The sequence below is a fragment of the Arvicanthis niloticus genome, chromosome 3 (assembly GCF_011762505.2).
Source record: "Arvicanthis niloticus isolate mArvNil1 chromosome 3, mArvNil1.pat.X, whole genome shotgun sequence".
NCBI classification, from domain to species: Eukaryota; Metazoa; Chordata; class Mammalia; order Rodentia; family Muridae; genus Arvicanthis; species Arvicanthis niloticus.
This window is the reverse complement of record NC_047660.1, coordinates 75,454,478-75,475,311: the sequence shown is the minus strand read 5'-3', so window position 1 is coordinate 75,475,311 and position 20,834 is coordinate 75,454,478. Positions and strand designations below refer to the sequence as shown.

The following is a 20,834-nucleotide window of genomic DNA, read 5'->3' as shown; positions in this document are numbered from 1 at the left end:
GGAACAAACAAAATATAGATTCTAGAGGCTCTGTCAATAATTGCCAGCTGGGCTCCCACTGCACCATTTAACTGTAAATCCATACTCACTAAGAATTGTATCACAGATCATAAATACCTGTTTCTATCATGTCACCACAGCCAGCTTTGCCCCGGAAAATCATTAACTGGCAAAGAAAGTTTGCAGTTTAGAAGGTAACAGTAATGAAATGCCCGTGTCTGCATTTCCTACTCATGGTCAAAAGAGCAGAAAGCAATCTCTAAATGTATATATTTTAACACACAATCATAAATATCTACCAGACCTGCTGCACATGCTTACTTATAACAGGCTACTAACTTTTTGTTTCATGCCACATTGATGTGCTTGACAGTTTTTCGAAGCATTTATAACTGCAGCAGTGTTGATCTTATTTAAAGAGAATATTAAATCAAATCCCTTGTCATCGGCATAAAATCTCCTATAGCATCAACAAAAGGCGGCTGTTTTTATTGATTCCTTGATACAAAGGATGCAGGAAGCAGACGGATGCTGCTCTGTCTAAGTAAAGGAAAAAGAAAAAGTCACAATTAAAGTCCCATGAAAACTATTAGTCACTATAAAGGTCACCATCGACTTTTAATGGCATCCTAAAAGGAAACAATATGCTTCATTTCAATGTCAGGAGCAAAGACAATGGGATGCTATGTTTCCAGGATAGGCATAAGAGAAAGTACCAAGAAGCTTAAACTAAACACTTGCCATGTCCAAAGGCAATGCTAATGAATTCTAATACACATCACTCAGTGCACTGTCTGCACTTGTGATAAGGGAACTTGCCAGAGGAGAGAGGAAGGGAAACAATGCAAACCATCAGCTATACTTGGCTTCACTGACTGTGCCATACCACATGTGGATCTTCTAGAGATGTTGAACCATCCCAGAGCAGAGGTGGGACAAAGTGAGAGATGCAGCTCCACCCAGGAAGTGAGCCCCACTGCCCTCCATGGCCCTCAGCTATCTCCTTTGTAAGAGGACTGAACTAGAACCAAGTGCCTTTAATGTGCACACATAACAGAGGTACTACTATTGCGCATTCGCTCTGACTGTTGGAGGCACATCTGTCTATGTTGCAGTTTTCTTAGTCCTAAGTTGAAAGAATGGTGTAGAGGACTTTGAGTCAACATCAACCCAGAAGCTCCCAGGGAACAAGGGGGGCAATCAGGCAGTACTCATAAAAACAGATAATATGTACCCCAAGAACACCACAGGAGGAGCCGACCTGACATCAGTTGACTCACATGCTTGATGAAGATTTTACAAAGTCCAGAACTCAGTGGGAGCTGGTGGCTGCCTGTCCCTAAAGGTAAGAACATAGTTGTGGGGTACCAAGTTGAATTTAAAACTCATCTATAGCTCCTCAAACATAGGGGCCTAGGATATTTTCTAAAAATCTCTTACCCACAAGGCTGTTTCCACTAAATGTCTTAAGTAGAATTATCAATTTGGGAATCCTTGGGAGCAAGTCAGTACAAATATCCATGCATCACAGCACAAATAGCCATGCATAACAGCGTGAGGAAGCCATTATAGGAAAGCAGTGTGTTGGACAGAAAAATGGCTCAGTGAGTAAAGTGCTTGTCCACAAACATAAAAAAGTGGGTTCAGATCCACTGAATCCATCACAGCCAGATGTGCTAATGTACACCTGTAATCCCAGTATACCAATGATGGGATGAGAGGCAGAAGCAAGACAGTCTCTAGATGCTTGCAGGCCTGATAACGCAGAGCAGTAAAGGAGAGACTGTCTCAAACAAGATAGGAAGTAAGGACTCACATCAAAACTTGTTCTGACCTCTACACATGTACTACACCATAGCATGCACATACACAAACATACAGAGAGAGAGACAGAGAGAGACAAGACAGAGAGAGACGAGACAGAGAGAGACAGAGAGACAGAGAGATAGAGAGATACAGAGACAAATACAGAGACAGAGACAGAGAAAGTTGGGGAGAAAGAAGAGAGGGAGAGAGAAAAAATGAGAGCTTTTATAAAAAGAAAGGAGGGCAACATGCTATGGCAGCTACACAAGAATTTGTACCCCAAACTGAAGGTTAATTAATTGGCTCTCCAGTAGTTCTATCTGGAAAATTATTGATATAATTCTTGCCGAACAATAACAAGCTTTAAACAAGGTAACCCTGGTAGGATTATCCACTGCCTTTGCTATAATAGCAATGTATGTCCTGCACAGGCCTCTCTCCAGAGCCATGGAAATACCTTCCTTTCTTGTACCCTTCGCTAGGCATTTCAAAGATACCTCAAAATGAACATGTCTAGAATTCAGTTTGTTGAAAATTGTTGCCATTAGTCCTTGGCCTCTTCCTGTTCCCTGAGTAAGTGACTGTCCTAGCCTTGTTAGACCATGGTATATGAAAGTGCTACTTTTAAAATGTCATATTAATGATGATTAAAAGCCAGAAACAGAGAAATCACTGACATCTATCATTTCAACTCTGACTCTACCAAGTCCTACCACCAAGTTCATCTATTCCTAACACCTACACGGCTTCTATTTATGCCTCCATCCTTGCCACCATGGGTCAAATCCTTACCAGTTCTCACTCAAGACACTCCTAATAGCTCCTCTATCTATGGTCACCCCTACTATCTGGCTACGGTCACTCCATGTGACCTGTGCTGGTTAGTTCTGACTCACAACAATCAATCTAAAGTCGGCTGGGAAAAGAGAAGCTTAAGTAAATAATTTCCCAGATAAGATTATCCTCTAGACATGTCTGTGAGAGACTTTCTTGGTTGATGATTGATGTGGGAAGGCCCTGTTCACCGTGGGTGGCACCATTCCTACGTAAGTAGTATAAGAAAGGTAGCTGAGCATAAAACACAGAAGCCAGCAAGCAACCGTTTCCCATGGTTTCTGTTTCAGTTCCCACTTGACTTCCTACCCATAATTCTCTCAGTGATAGATTGTGACCTGGAAGTGTAAGTCAAATGAACCCTTTTTCTCTTTCCAGTTGACTTTTGTCAAACTATTTTACCACAAGAATAGAGAGCAAACTAGAACATGAGCATATAAACTCCAAACCTGACTGTGTTACCTCAAGACATCTTAGTCTGCTTCTCCAGACTAGGACCAGAATTACTCCCAGGATTCAGCATGAGCTTCCCAATTCCCCTGTCGACTGTCCTGAACTCTTTGTCACACCTTCCCTGCTCTCAGTAGTCCACCCAGTGGCCTTCCTCCAACTCTGAACATGCCAAACTCCTCCCTGCCCCTAATTCAGTTCATACCATTTCCTCTTCTATCTTCCATTCACTCTGACCCCACACTGCAGATATCCCTTCCACAGGTAAATTACATTTTGTGAGAAGTAGTGGGGCCCTTTTGCTATATCTTGAAATCTTTAATAACTCATAAACCAAAGGACCTGAGTTTTTATTTTGTATTGTACCCTGAAAGTTTATAGCATGTCTTATTCCAGGGAAAGCCTTGGGTGACCTCCCTTATCAATTCAAATACTCCTTTCACATCCATCCTAGGACCATGAACACATCCCCTCGTACCATATGCACAGTCAAAATGGTCATGTGGCAATGAATGTTTGAGTGAGGGACTGTTAGGTAGTTTATTTTCCTCACTAGAGTGCAAGTTCCTTGAAGCCAGGGCCAGTATCAGACTTTCAATTACCCACGCTTTTATCCATATTTCCTGATGTGCCCCAGGTATTGAGTGATAGATAACTGAATCAATGCTTTCAAGTACTGCTGCCATTATAATTACTATCACAGTGCATCCTGAAGGCCAGTTCTCCAGCAGGTAATAGAAGGAAACAACACAATATGCTGATAGGTAATTCCCATGCAACCCTACTGAAATCACATGCCCATGATCAGATTATGTTTTACAGGCATGGCTTTGGATAGGAAGTTAGGACAAGCCCCATCTTAGCAGAAGGACATATTCAGGGCAGAAGTCAGAGGAAATTGGAGCCTCAGATACTAGAAAGAACATAAACAAACTACCAAGACAAAACCAGGAATGGAAACTCATGGTGAGTAAAACACTCTAACCCATTGATATCTTTGTAGAGCATAGTCAATTAAGACTTCGAAAAGCTTTGGTACATTCTCCTAGAGGCAAAAAAGCAATGTTTTAAGAAATATTAACAGGAATGGAGAGGATGAGATGGTTCAGGTATGTACGGGTGCTGGCCAAGCCTGAGGACCTGAGTTCAGTCCTCAGAACCTAGATGGTAGAAGGAGCAAACTGACTCCCACAAGTTGCATGAGCACACAGACATACATATTAACACATACACACTAAATAAACAGAAAAATGTTTAAATAGATAATTATAATTCTTTACAAAGCCTTAAAATTGTCCCTATCATTATGTAAACAACCACATAAAGATGATATTTCAGTGTGCAAAAAACAATGTTTGAGCACAAGGCAATAACCTCCTCTCTTTTGGAAGCATATGTTTAACTGTGCTGGTGAAAGCATGCCTTGATATATATAACATGAGTGCATGTCAAGCATGCTCAACTTTTCAAAGTCCTCTCCAACACTCAGAGGGTATGCAAAGGGATCTTGGCCCATCTAAAGAGCCTCTCCTCAAGTGAGTGCTTGGACATTTCCACTGTTGTCATCCGGCTGGATCTGTCCCAGGAAGACATTACCCAGATGAAAAGCATGCATGTATTTCTCCAGAAGAAAGGGCTGCCCCAGCCACAGCTCTGCAGCATCAAAACCCAAGATGGAGAAAGGGGCTGTTGATTTTCCTAGGAGCTGTGCTTACTAAGAGGAAGGTGAGTTTTCATCTAAGTAGAAAGAATGCCCTTAACAAATGAATAATTCACAAAATGCCCACATACTGTGTGTCTCTGTAACAGGAGCTCAATTGAGCAACAACAACAAAAAATAAAAAATAAACCCACACTTATTGTGATATACAATAAGATCCAAATGCTCCAAAGCTGCACTTTTCTCATTACTCAGAAATATGTCCAGGTCTTGAAATGAATAGCTATTTAATTTCAAATGGGAAAAATGACATTCCTCTATTTACACGCCCCCTGTTAAAATCAACAAAAAATGTAGGTATAGTATGTGATCTGCCGAAGGCAGATCAAAGCAAAGCCTGAGCATGACTCTGCCCCATTCCCACAGACTCCCATGTGAGTGCTTGTCATTACATCAATTTAATCCCCTGCCACTTCAGGCCTCTGTTCGTCAGGCTGAATGAAAAGCACAATAGCTGGTATTTAATGTGATGGTGTTCCTTTCTCCAGCCCGCCTCTTTAAAGCAGAAGTTTGTCAAATGTCCAAAATTCCCTTTACAGCTCATTTGAGATGCATAAACAATCCCAAAGACAGAAAGGAAGAAAAATAATAATTTGCCATCTTAAGGAGCTTGGCTGCTGGGGGGGAAGTATTGAACTCTGGGCGCCTTGCTGCTGCCTTGTGATGTAGGCCATTCAGCCCTACAGCTCGCCAGGCATGCCTGGGGCAGCTGTAGCTCTGACCCTGTCTCATTGACTGTGTCTGGACTCCTTGGCAGGGCACTATCTCTCCTGACAATCCCGGAGGGAGAAGGCTGCTTCCTCTCTGCATGCCACATCTTTCCTGTGGGAACCCTGGCCATATGTTTACTGCCTGTGCCGTCCCACATGCTCCCTCAAATGGCCGAGTCTTAGAGCAAATTTAGCCATGGGACTGCCTTTGGCTAAAGTCACATTGCATTGCGAGGTGAGAATGTGCTGTTCACTCACCCTAATCGGCACTCCAAAACTCAAACAGGTAGAGGCCAAAAGCATTTGGGGGAAAACAAAGGTTATATCCACCCTTCCCAGCTATTTATAGATTACCCCAAAATCTATTGAGTGATGTGTCTTCCAGTTGGCAGTGTCTATGTAGCAGAGGTAGACCCAGAAAGCCACACACTCACAGCAAGAATTATGCACCCTAAGAGTCATGAGGTGATTTCCTTCATCTAATTTCCAATGTTTAAAATAAACTGACTATGGTTAGAGGGGAGGTCCCAGCACATAGCAAACCAGCCACATCCCCTGATTGTGGGTGATCCAAAGCCTTCAAGTAATCAGCGGAACTTAGTGCTTTTGAAGTGAGGCTCACTTGCCAAAGGAGAAACTCTAGGTGATCTATCTGACTCTGATCTATCACCCAGAATCCTCTGCTGCTCTGGACTATGTCAATGAGACATTGATGTACCAAAAAGTCTTCATATAGACATGTTCACTAGTTACTACAGACAGGATGAAAATTGTAGTTCTTCAAGAGCTTTCAGAGATCTTCTAGGTACATAGAAGACTCTCTTCTCACCCAAGCCCATCTACAGTTTGAGAACCAGATCACAATTAAGCACACATGAGCAATGACCATAAAGCAGAGAGAGCAGGTAAGGCTCTGGCACCGGATGTCTCATGGTCTACTAGATATCCAAAGAAAACAATATGGTCAGCTCTAAAATGACAGTGTTATTCTCAGAGAAAAAAAGAGCCATCTTGAAATATCGGCATTTAAAAATTCCAATAATGAAAGCAGGGGCAAGGTCACAAAGTCTCTGTAGTCTTTCATACTGAGAAACTGGTGTCGTTAATTCAGGCTTTCTCAGGTTGGAACTAGTACTCTCTCTCTCTCTCTCTCTCTCTCTCTCTCTCTCTCTCTCTCTCTCTCTGTGTGTGTGTGTGTGTGTCCCTCCCTCTTCCTCTCTCTTCCCCCTTTTTCTCTGTCTCCATTCCTCCCTCCTTCCCTTCCTCCTTCCCTCCCTCTCCCTATCTCTTTCCATCTCCCTCCCCTTTCTCTCTCTCTTTCTCTCTCTCTCTCTCTCTCTCTCTCTCTCTCTCTCCCTCTTCCTCTCCCTTCCCCCTTTTCTCTCTCTCCATTCCTCCCTCCTTCCCTCCCTCTCCCTATCTCTCTCCATCTTCCTCTTCTCTCTCTCTCTTTCTCTCTCTCTCTCTCTCTCTCTCTCTCTCTCTCTCTCTCACACACACACACACACACACACACACACATACACACATACATATATACACATTCATATTTTTCTCTTCTAGCCCATTCTAAATATTTTTACTACAATAATGCTTCACACTGATTTTCACTAAGTAGAAAATAACAGTAAAGATTGGGCAAAACACCTGCTTCTGTGATAGTGGTTTCTAGGATCACTGACCTCAAGAGTTCCCCCCATCATTCTTACACAAGGCTTCAGAATCCTCATCTCTCCACACAGCCCTAACCACCAACAAACACCCAAGTCCAAATCCACTTATAACCTTTATTACCCATCAGGCCAAATTATTTGTCTAACTCAGAAATGTGGAAGTGTCCTCTCCTTTGGCCCATCTCCAACATTCTGTTGATAGCTGTCATTAACTGCCATACTCCAGCTGTGTTTCTTTGAGTCTTGTATGGAGTGGGAGGGGGCCACCCTACAAGAAATACTTCTTAAGTACTTAATAGTGGCCTGACTAGCAAGTCCCTTAAAGAGAGAACATTCACGGAGGGACATACATTCATTCCCTAACCCTTTCTCAAAGCCACAGTACTTTTTAGCTAAAGAGAACCCCTGTTCACTTAGCAGATGAGAACTCAGAAGCCATGGAGGTTGAAGTACTTGGTTCTGGTCTTCTGGAAAGTTCTCAATTCCCAAGTACTCAAGAGGGGGGTATCCTGACCTAAGCCTCTTCAGAGGAACGTCTATGTTGACAACCATCTGTCAAGGAGTACTTAAGGCAGAACAGGGTGCCTTGCACCAGACCAGAGAAGTTTTCTTAAGATGGGACCAGCCACTGACTCCTTCGTGTTGCTTGTTCTTCCCCATCATTATCACCTGGCCAGGGTCACCCTCTACTCCTCCTAGAACATGTCATTCAAAGAGACCATTTCCATTGTGCACAGAGAAAATGCCTTTCCTATCCCACCTTGGATATTTGACCTAAGAAACTCAAACTGGCTAGTACAAAAACAGACTATTGGGGAGGGGGTTTTACTTGGTTTGATTTCATTTGGGTTTTTGAAGGTGAGTCTCTTACTACTATGTAATCTAAACTGGTCTTGAGCAGACAATTCCCCTGCCTCATCTTTCCTAGTTCTAGGATTATAGTCACAGGAAAACAAAGGGAAGTCATCTATTCTTGCCAGAAAGTATGGGATTCAGCCAGTTTGACTTCTGTGATCATGACCTTAACCATATAAATACAAGTAGTGAGTCCATCCCAGAGCCATCCCCAGGGATGCAGCACTTGAACAATAGCATAATATATGCATCACACACACACACACACACACACACACACACACACAAGCTTTGAACATGGGGCAGTGGAAAGGCAGACAAGAGGAATCCTAGCCAAGGCAAGGAGGAAAATCGAACTCTTGAAAATTACAAAGCAGAAGATGCCAACAGAGTACTCACTGTCGTGGATGCTTACTGCGGCAATCTCTCCTCGTTTGGGGAAGACATCGGCAGGCCTGACTTTTGTCACCAGTCACTCCGAGCTCGCTTTAATTACGCAGCACACAAACAGACATTTTCTTTCTGATCACATAAATCACATTGCTGTGACATGGGGCTCAATAGGCCCAGCTAGAACAATGTGGTGAGAGCTATCGACTCCATCACTCAAGTCCACAAGGTGTATCATTTAGCCAAGAGTGATAATTAGACTCAGAATATACTGAGAACTGTCAATAGGCATGTCAATAGGAGAACTCTTAGCATCTAACACCCAGTGAATCAATGGTGTTTTTCAGCTATAAAATCAAGAAAATGATAGCTTTCAAATGAATGGTGGAAAGGAAACAGGAGCCTCCTTGGGGAGGAATAAAACAGCTCAATTTTCCCTCACTGAGTGCCTCTCCGACTACCTCACTCAATGGAAAAGGTCACAAAGCATTACAGCAAAATATCTGTGAAACAAGATGTACAACAGCGCAGGGACATGACACGCTGCCTGGGCACCCCACAAAGGCCTCACTAGCTTTGACCTGACAGGAGCTGCGAATAGGATGGCAGATGGCAGACTATGAAACCGAGATGGGCACTGGGGAGAGGGAAGCAGACTGTGTGTGAGCTGCAGGGAAAGCATTATATAAAAGAGAAAATGCATGCACCTGTGGGCAGGGGCTCCTGAGCAGAAGGGCACAGGAATAGGTCTCAGTGGGGTGCTGCTAGGGAGACCCCCACTTAGCAGTGCTGCACTGAGTCTCACAAGCAAAGTAAATAATAACAGAAAACACACATAGGAAGTTCCGTATAAGCCTCGTACTCTTCTAAGTACTGTGCACATGTAAATCCACATAGCCTACATGCAGACCCATGTGGGAGGCAGCATCATTAAACCCACTTCACAGGCAAAGAGAGTGAGGCATAGAAGCTTAGATAATTTGCACAATTGCTACAGAAAGAATGTAACAGTGCCAGAATGCAGACACAAGCAGTGTGGGTCCTGAGACTGCTCTGATCCACAAGACAACAACTGCCAGTGTCAGCGTCTGGTTACCTTGACTTTCTCCTTCAGCCTGAGCAGGTGGGGCAGTTTGAAAAGCTGAGTGATAGTATGGGCTGCTTGGGTGAACTGGGCAACTTCTTGGGGGTCTGTTTGCTTATGTAAACAGGGGCCATGATCAGGAGACCTAGAGAACTGGTCAGCTCCCAGTGAACTTGCTTGGGACATTACACAAGGCCTAATACCACACCGTTTTTTATTTTTAATTTGGCAATTCAGTAAGCCAATCATGGAGAGGTTTATAAATTCTCTATGTCAGGCCAACTCGACAGGTCAATGGGTAAAGACACCTGCAACCAAGTCTGATGACCTGAGTTTGGTCTCTGGTCATGATGGGAGAAGAGGACAGATCCCTGTAAGCTATTCTCTGACCTTGATACTTGTACAAACATATACACATAAAAACAAATAATCACATGATTAAGGTGTTTTAACCCTCACACAGCCAGCTCACACATCTAAGGCTGAGGCAGAACTCAAATGAGAACTCTCACTCGAGCTGAGTGCTCACTTGGCATCCCCCTCTGGAGGCTGACAGGAGGCTTTGCATAAAAACTGCCAGAAATGAGACTAGTGCATTTGGTGAGTGCTCAGTAAATAGTGGGAGGAGTATATGAAGTAGTAATAGTGGAATGGACACTGGGCAGTGGTGGCGCACGCCTTTAATCCCAGCACTCGGGAGGCAGAGGCAGGCGGATTTCTGAGTTCAAGGCTAGCCTGGTCTACAGAGTGAGTTCCAGGACAGCCAGGACTACACAGAGAAACCCTGTCTTGAAAAACCAAAAAAAAAAAAAAAAAAAAAAATAGTGGAATGGACACAGATGAGTTAGAAGGGATGGGTCCAAGAAACAGACCCACATGCAGAACACATTAATGCATGCATCTGGACAGGCTTGCAATAGCGCCTCGGTAGTTAACAAATCAAGAGAATGCACACGAGTCTCAACTTCTGGCTTCACCTTAAGCTAGCATTTGTTTAACTGGTTACTGGTATAGTTTCCAGGGGCTTTAAATGTGCTAAATTGGTAGGATACAAAGTAGTAAATCTCATTTCAAGTAGCATTTATTAAATACTTATGTAGGGCCACTGGGCTTGACACTTTTGTTAATAGTGGTTGCTTAATCATCTCTGTTCTTGAAGCTATCATTTCAATTTGGGGGGGAAAAACACTTTTTGATGTGATAAAGGAACTCTACCAAAGACATTGCCTTCAGTAAAATAAACCAGCTGTCAGTCCATGGAAAGGAAAGGCAGTCTTATGATTAATCACAAATGGGCAGTAGCTAGGAGACATTTGTGGTGACTTGCAGGACTACATTCAAATCTACCACTATACTCTATGCTTTTATCCAGGGCTCTTCCTTCCCTACACATGTTCCTCTGTATCACAGGAGAGTCACCGCTGTGTCCCTAGCAAGATAAGGAGGTCTGGCACACGTTGGGGCAGTGGGTAGCAGCAGTCACATCTCATAGGCATCACCAACACCTTCATACATCACCAATCTGGACTGATTTCTCCTAGCCTCTCTTCTCTGCCCTCTAGAGTCACATGATACATGATAGAGGTCACATGATACATTTCCTCTTTGAAAAAAATAAAAAAAATCTATCCAAGGGTTCCATGTTTCACTCACAGAAAAAGGCAAGATACTGTCTATAGCTCACAGTCCTTCTCTGAACTTTGTACTGGCCATCCCCTCTGGCTCTCATGCACTTCTTCTAGATGACTTCACAGTCTTTCTCACATGGGAGGTCTTAGTATCTTATCACCAATGCCTGTCCTTAATGTGCTGCCATCAGAAGAGCTCATTCAGAAGATGCCCTCACAAGGTGCTTTTTTTCTCTGTAATACGTATCCCAAGCTGGAAATTGTCTGCTATCTCTTATTTATTTGCTTTTCCCAACTACAAAGGAAACTTCATGAGTTGATGGCTTTATTTTACGCGGGTCTGAACTATAATATGTCAATCTGTGCTTTCTGCAGAAAAGGTTTTAGACCTGAACTGTGTGGACAAGTAGGTAAATGGGTGACTGTATACATGCCTCCGGATGTACAAACAACTAAAAGTTTCAGAATCACTGAAGAAATGAGACAGGAGTTGAGATGTGCATCTTCAGGGAGCATAACTGAAGGTGAGGCAGGGGTCCAACTGTATAACCCTACATGCTAGAAGGGGACAGTATAGGCTTAACATCCCACAACACCAGGAAAGAAGACTACAGAGGTTATAGGACAGATACCGTATCCCTGTTGGCCTCATGTCAGCCTCACAGAGGGATACAATAATGGTTTGTGTAGAATCTTCCTTTATGGTTAGAAGAAAAAATACTCTGGTTTTTTATCTCTGTTGGATAAGAATTATCATTTTATTTACATCAATATTGTTTATGTATATGAAAATTATATATTTATATGTATTTATTTCTTGTAAATAATAACTTGTGGGAGGTACTGGAGATCAACTACAAGCAGGTAAAAAGTGGATGATGGTGGCCTTTAAGAAGAATGGTAATGAGTTATGCTTGACAGTGCATTTCAAAGAACACCCTCCATGGTGTGCACTGCACGCAGCAGCAGATCCTCCTGGTTTAAAAACTAGATTTCAGAGAGGCCAAAGTGGTAGAAAATCATGCAAGGGAATCCCAGATGGAAAGGTATGGAAGAGACAGAATGTCTGTGTGCATCTGCTTATGGAACCATTACTAAGCCTTTGGATTGGGACAGTGCAAGGCAGGTTCACATTGTCTGGCCTATCTGAGCAAGTGAAAGTTTATAAATTTTCCATCATGGAGGTGTGAGATACTGGGGTATATCTGTGATGAGGAGAGAGAGTGCTTGGTAAACAAACTCCTTGGGCTTTGGGATCCTGGTACCTGAAGGAAAATGTTTGGAAAGTGCAGACATTGCCTCAGCACTATGGTTTTACACTAGGACCGATTAAGAAATTAAAACATATCTTCATTCCTGAGGGACAAAAACAAGCATCTCCAACATCAAGGCAATCAGCTACTAATTCAGGTACAAATATGAACCTATGATAAAAGTAGGTGCTTTTCAAAAAAAATGACAGAATTTAAAGTACCTGAAAAATGGTAATGCAACAACAAAAATACCTGTAGGACCAGAAGGGGCTATTGCAGAGTACAGAGGTCTGAGTAAACTACCAGGAAAGATCCTCAAATCTCCAAACACCCCTAGGCTGCAGAGATCAATGGCTGGCTCTAGGCTGCAGAGATCAATGGCTGGCTCTAGGCTGCAGAGATCGGTGGCTGGCTCTCATTTGTCCATCCTGCACACAGAGCCATTGTGGAGCCTGCTAGAGCTCCCATGTGATTAGGGATGACCACTGAGAGCTTATCGGGACATTTGTCCCAAGAGAGGACTAAGTCACCCTCTTTCAACAGCCGTTAGCTACCTGTAGCTCTTCATCTAGGGATGGATGAAGCCTTATGAAATTTTGTTCAACCACATTGGGATATCAACTAGTGTTGTCATTGTACAGGTCTTGAACAATGACATATTATTTGCATTTCACAAGTTCAACTCTTTGTCATATACAAATGACAATATTTCATAGCAGACATCCTGGTCCTATCTCTTTCAATCCTTCTATATTCTCTTTTGTTGCTTGTTTTCTATTATATGCCAAGTGTGTGTGTGTGTGTGTGTGTGTGTGTGTGTGTGTGTGCGCGCGCGTGCACGATATAAAGGGGGAACTGTAGAAAAGGAAGAAAAAAAAGAAGTGAGGGGACAAGGGAAAGAAATAGGAGGTGGCAAATACAAGAAATAACACAATCATGCTTATATGTTTATTTACATGTAAAACTGTCATGATGAAACTCATTCTTATGAAATAAAAATTAAAATGCTCAGGTTGTTACATTTGTACCAAGTTGTATTGTAATAACTCTGAGTAGGTTGCAAAATCAGCCAGAGTTGAGGATATAAATTTTAATCTCTAAAGGAGACACTGGAAGGAAAATGGCTTAAATCAGAAAATGAATTAAAATAAAATGCTAAACAAATTCAATTCATTTAAAAGAAGTGGGAAAACTAAGAAAGATAAAAATAGACAGTACAAATACAAAATATCATGTCAAGTGATAGACTTAGGTGAAAACATTTTAATAATTATATGAAACATAAATGGCTTAATACTGTAATAAAAAAAAGACCAAAAGACCACCAAAAGGAACAGAACACACAGTCCCAAATAAGTGTTGCCTACAAAGATGATGTCATAAGCATACAAACAGGATGAAATAACAGAGAGACACTGGGAAAATGCAAGCTTCAAAGGGCATTAAAAAGATGGTGTGGCTACAGTGGTAACAGTTAACATGAAGTGATAAAAGTAAATATGAAGACTAGAAACATTGCCAAAAATTTAAAAAGAGATGCTGCACAGTGAAGATGCTGCACAGTGAAGATGCTGCACAGTGAATATGCTACACAGTGAAGATGCTGCACAGTGATGCTGCTGCACAGTGATGCTGCTGCACAGTGATGCTGCTGCACAGTGATGCTGCTGCACAGTGAAGATGCTACACAGTGAAGATGCTGCACAGTGAAGATGCTACACAGTGAAGATGCTGCACAGTGATGCTGATGCACAGTGATGCTGATGCACAGTGATGCTGCTGCACAGTGAAGATTCTGCACAGTGAAGATGCTGCACAGTGAAGATGCTGCACAGTGAAGATGCTGCACAGTGAAGGTGCTGCACAGTGAAGATGCTGCACAGTGAAGATGCTGCACAGTGAAGATGCTGCACAGTGAAGGTGCTGCACAGTGAAGATGCTGCACAGTGAAGGTGCTGCACAGTGAAGATGCTGCACAGTGAAGGTGCTGCACAGTGAAGATGCTGCACAGTGAAGGTGCTGCACAGTGAAGGTGCTGCACAGTGAAGATGCTGCACAGTGAATATGCTACACAGTGAAGATGCTGCACAGTGATGCTGCTGCACAGTGATGCTGATGCACAGTGAAGATGCTGCACAGTGATGCTGCTGCACAGTGAAGATGCTACACAGTGAAGATGCTGCACAGTGAAGATGCTACACAGTGAAGATGCTGCACAGTGATGCTGATGCACAGTGATGCTGATGCACAGTGATGCTGCTGCACAGTGAAGATTCTGCACAGTGAAGATGCTGCACAGTGAAGATGCTGCACAGTGAAGATGCTACACAGTGAAGATGCTGCACAGTGACTATTGTGCACAGTGAAGATGCTGCACAGTGAAGATGCTACACAGTGGCTATTGTGCACAGTGAAGATGCTGCACAGTGAAGATGCTGCACAGTGAAGATGCTGCACAGTGAAGATGCTACACAGTGAAGATGCTGCACAGTGATGCTGATGCACAGTGATGCTGATGCACAGTGATGCTGCTGCACAGTGAAGATTCTGCACAGTGAAGATGCTGCACAGTGAAGATGCTGCACAGTGAAGATGCTACACAGTGAAGATGCTGCACAGTGACTATTGTGCACAGTGAAGATGCTGCACAGTGAAGATGCTACACAGTGGCTATTGTGCACAGTGAAGATGCTGCACAGTGAAGATGCTGCACAGTGACTACGCTGCACAGTGACAGTTCTGCACAGTGACTATGGTATACAGTGATGATGCTTCACAGTGATAATGCCATATAGTGACGATGTCATACAATAATGATATTATATACTAATTAATAGGTCAGACCATGAAGAGCACACATAGGTCATAAATATAATACATGGAGTCAAAACAGATAAAGCATAAACTATACATATTTAGAAGATAAAGCTGAAAAATACATGATTGCCATTAATAAAAATATATACCCTTCTTGGTAATAGATATACTTAGCATAACAGAATCTACTTAGGGATACAGTGGATTTGAATGCTGGTGAGTGATATCTATAGACCAAACAATGACAGAAGATACATTTCCCCAAGTACACATGGCATATTCATAGAAGACCATGTGCAGTTAAAACTCTTTAGATTTACAAATACTGTATTTTTGAGAGGGTTTTACCTTAGACCAGGCTGGTCAGGGTATATCATCTATTTTGACCAAAACTAAAACTCACAGAGACCCACTTGCCTCTGCCTGCTCAGTGCTGGAATTAAAGCATGCCACCATACTCAGTCACAAATTCTGAATTCTCATGGTACATTTTCTGAGAAAGCAGCATAAGTTTTTAATTCACCAAAATATGACTTCTTCAAAGGCACAAATAATTGGAAATTAAAGAACTATTTTTTTAAAAATATTAGATCAAAAATGAAATTACAGAAAGTTTAAAGATACTGCAACGTCACATAAAGTGGAATAGAAAAATAGAAAAATAAATCCATAGATGTTGTGGAAAAGTCTGAGACTTCATTATAAACATGAGGAATGTAACACTATTATCCAAGGTTTCATGTTAATAAGCTAAAAAAAATAGCAAAGTAAGGGGAAATGGTAGGAATCAATGAAATGAAAGACTAACAATAGAGAAAGCCAAGGGCTATTCTTAACATCAGCAAAGTTGGTGATACGTGTGACCTTGCGTGAGATGCAGAATTCCTACATACCATACTGAAAGCCCAATCAGTCAGGAAAGGGGCATTTTTAATTAGAGTTTGTTGACACTATTCTAAAAACCTTGACACTTATAAGCATTCCATTACAAGAACTGGAAGGGCGATCCTCAGACTAGGAGACAGACTTTATCTGCCAGATAAAGAAATTATATCGATAACAGATAAGAAATACTCACAACTCAATAAGAAAAGAAGCAATAGATCTGAGTAGATCCATCCCACAAAAAGATACAAGGATAGCCAATCAATCTTACAAACATGGGAAATCTGGAAGGGATCAATGGGCATTTGGTGAATGCAAGTTAAAACCAGATGAGACGCATCATCGTGGCAGGAGTGGCCATGGCCAAGGCTAGGAGAAAGTAGAGAAGGCAGAGCTCTGGTGATGGTGGTGGGAACTAAAGTCGCTCAAGCCATCAAGGAAAATAAAACCATAGCATGTTCAGGGGAAATGGATGGGAGTAGATCTCATCATATTAGGCAATGCTGCCTGTGTCCTCACATTGGCGAAGCATAGATTTTAGTCTTTATATGTGTGTGCGGGTGTTAGTCACGGAACTAGAACAAGACCCGTAAGAGAGCAAAGATGATCTTCAGCAGGGGAGGGAGAAAAGGGGAGGGAGAAATTAAATAAAATATTTATTTTATTTATTAAAATGTATTAAAATGCTATAATTTCGTTGATTAAAATTTGATAATCAGCTCCATTTGTTTATACACTAATTTTAAAATAAAATAAAACGGTATTTGTACTCTGATAGTTACCTTTAAAAAGTTAAACATAAATTTTACTTTAGCAGATAGTCTAGCAATTCCACTCCTTCACGTCTACTTAAGTGGAATTAAGCATTTGTGAGAACAAAGACCTTGAAACAAATGTTTATAAAAGTGTTCTGTCTATACAAATAACGAAAGTGTTATGCATAAGAATTCTAAACTAGAAACAATGACAGTGCTCACCTGCCACAAATAGTTAAAATAAATGTTCTGTATTTGGCATGGGAAAACTACTAAGCAATGAAAAGGAAGAAAGCACAGACGCCTGTCACTGCATGAATGAACTCTAAAAACCTGAAGCTATGACAGAAGCCAGACTCTAGAGACCAGACATAGTGTCTGAGTCAGAAAAGTCAGTAAGAGCAGAAAGATGTTTATTGGTTAACTAGACCAGGACCAGGGAGTTGCAAGGGGACATAAGAAATTCAGAGGGGATCATGGAAATGTCTAATATTTGGCTGGAGCAATTGCTGCATTAAGACATCACTAAACTGAACATATAGAAAGGGCATTTTTATATCTTACAAACTATTCCTTAAATGCCCCTGCTATAAATATTGATAACCCTCTAGTCAGCCTGATCAAGCAAAAAATAGAAGAAAAAAAATTCTGAACTCAAAGACCAACAGTCATGGAAGGTATGAAAGAACACTATACATAACTGCCAATGAATTCATCAATTCAGACAAATTAGGGGAATATCCATTTTTAAAAGCAACTTAAGAAGCTAACAGAAGAGGAAACAGAAAATTCAACAGGTTTGTTTTTATTGAAGAAATTGAGTTACTCATTTTCAAAGCTTTCTCTTGAGAAAACTGGCAGGACCAAATGTTCCACTTGCAAATTCTACCAAAAATTTTGGAAGCTGTGCAAGAGAAGGGAGAGCACTTGTGGACTCATTTGGAAATGAGTGACTTTTCTATCTAAATCTAAGAGAACACAAGGAAAGGACAATTCTTCATCATAAACATAGACTTCAAAACCTTGAAACAATAGCAAATGGGACTCCAACATGTGTAAAAGAGATGAGGCATCAAGTTACTCATAGCCTCAAATTCAAGGTGAGTTTAATATTTGAAATTAAACTTATCACTTCCAGCATATTAACAGAAAAAATATGAAAAATCCATATGGCCCATAGAAGCGGGAAAAACATCAGGTGAAATCCAAACTTCCCTCATGATGGAATGAATAGGGATGAAGGACAGGTGAGAAGAGCCACATCCGACACAGGCACATGGTAACAGTGGAAAACTCTCTTGTCAGACTGAAGTCAAGTGAGGATGCCTGCTCTTGCTGTTCATGTTCAGTGTCACATCACACTATCTAGGGCAGTGCAATAATAAATCTGAACAACGATTCATATGCAGGGAAATTAATTCATGGATCAAAGACCAAAACAAAAAAGCTGACATTCTCAGAATTCTAACAGGGGGCAGGGAGGTGGTTCAGTCAGTAAATTTATGGCTGTGTAATCATGAGGACCTGAATTCAGATGCCCAGCATATACATAAAGAACCAAGCCCAGCAAGAGCATCTGTAATCCCAACACCAGAGAGGAGGCAAAGAGGAGGATCTCCAGGGCTTGCTGACCAACCAGGCTGTGTAAATCCATGAGATCCAGGCTCACTAATAGACCTGTTCCAAAAGACAGAAAATGACTAATGAAGACTCCTGACTTCTGATCTACACACGAGCACACTCGCGCACTCACGTAGGCACGCACGCACACACGCACACGGGCATGCACAGATTAGTTGGGAAGACTAACTTTTGGGTGGATCTAGAAGTAACACAACCCAAACACGGCTAGTACATAATGTAAAGGACACATTGGGACTCTGTCTGATAAGTTACAAGGAATCTAAACCTATACCTATCCTGTAACCTGCAACTACACTTCCAAGTTTTAACTGAGAGAGAAAAGTTTCACATGAATGTTTATAGTAGCCCATCCCCAAGATCCAAACTCTGTAAGCAAGTTATGAACAAGAATCAATACCATGGATGAGACTTCTGATGGGTGTGACACAGGTGAGTCTCATTGATTAAGAAAATGGAAAATAAACACAATAGTGTGTATTGCACAAGTCCACTTATGCACATGAACCTGAACTGCCCGTGAAGAAAGTGTGCCTATGGGGATTATCCATCAACATAAACAGAGAAGTTTCTGTCCTGGGGGAAATGTTCTGGATCTTGAAACATGCAGCTCCATGATATTTTCACTTACAATGATCCACAGACAGCATACAAAAGGCCTGCACGAAGTTTATTTCAGTTTGAAGAGAAAAGCTAATTGTCCAGTGCATTGGTCAGAGACAATTTAATTATGCTGTAACAAATTAGCACCCAAATTTTAGTGTCTGATGTAAAAGTAACTCTGATTGACAAATGTAGCCTGTGGCTAAAAGTTTGTTGGAAAGTAGCCAGAAATCTTATCCATACACTCTTCATACTTTCCCTCACTACAAGGTCAGAGTTGAGAAGGTATAACAGAGTGAAAATGTAAAATATTACTTATATGATTGTTTTTAGCTAGGAGTTGTTCTGCTTTCCAGGCTGGACTTCAACTCATGGTCCTCCTGCTTCAGCCTTCTGAATAGGATCACTTCTCAGCCATGCTGCACGATAAGCAAGTACCCGTAGGAATCCGTCCCACATACTTGGCTGTAGGCTGTAGCTGACAGACAATTCTCTGGAATGATGCTGGTCCCATGACTGAGAAATGAGGACACACTATGGAATCTTTCACCAGCAGTCAAGCTACTTGGCTCAGCAGCAACCCACCTCTTCTCTTTATAATTGCTGAGCCTGAGAGACTCACAAAGCCCCCGCTCATGGTGCTTCTCTGTTCACACACATGCTCAGTGGAGAAACATGGGAGAACTTGCCAAGGAGCCCTAATGCTATTACAATTAAAGGGAGAGTCAATTAGCCCAGGTGTTTATTTTCAACAAACCGGTATAACCCTGCTGAAATGCTGCCTTAGGAGGTAGACAGCCTGACGTGCAAGCTCCTGAAAGCTGCCTGTAGCTCTGCCCTTTGGCTCCTTTACACTCATTAGAGCGACTCAGCACAGCTTCTGTGATGGGTCTAGACAGCAAACCCTGCTATCACCTCCGTGTTTAATAACTTCAATAAAAACAAGAAAAGGACATGCCTCAGACCCGCCTCTACCACTTTCCACAGCTTTATCAGTCTCTGCTTCTGGAGCAACTTAGCTGGCTCGAAGAAGACCAGCAAAGCTTCTAATTGCCCAGGCATACTAGACAGCCTTGGGATTTCAGATTCTTCCCTGTGGTTCCCGTGACTGAGACACCTGCCCCTGCCATTCTCACCCTCTGACCTCAGTCTGACAGGTTGCCCTCAGTCACTGATCTTGTCTACACCGGCTTCTGTGAGCAGCTCAGAAAGAGAATGGCATGGCTATTGTAGCAGAACAAAAACCACCACTCCCCAAGCCTTTCTGGAAAAAAAAAAAAAAAAAAAAAAACCCTAAGTATCAAGTCACAATTCTCTCCCCTTGTAGACAAGGAAAATCATTAGGCTACATCACACTCACTAAATGTCGGGCTGTTTTCAAAACACCCTTTGTACCATTGGGTCCTCATCATTACCCACAGGCACGTATTATGGTCTTTAATACAGATACAAGAACATTGGGGCAAAAAGAAGTCAGCTTACATATACAAACTCCCACCACTAGATAGGGGCATTGCCCCAAGCTAACTGGCACTTGCAAGCATACTCTTGATCTCTCTGTTCCTCACACTGAGGACAAATAGCCTCTCCCCTTTGAGAAGAGAATGTGCTCAGTGACATCAAAAAAAGTAAGCTAATAAACCAAGGAACTAACCACAGTATCTTATTACTTTCTTGTCTCTGCGAGCTGGAAACACTGGCACTGGGGCACTAAAAGTGGCCTGACTAAG

The 20,834-nt window shown here is 42.0% G+C and overlaps 1 protein-coding gene across 2 annotated transcripts in view; it reads right to left on the bottom strand.

The window, feature by feature from the left end:
• The window catches only part of Lrmda (leucine rich melanocyte differentiation associated), a 1,001,791-nt gene that overhangs the window by 659,768 nt on the left and 321,189 nt on the right, over positions 1-20,834 (bottom strand). The window lies entirely within an intron of this gene.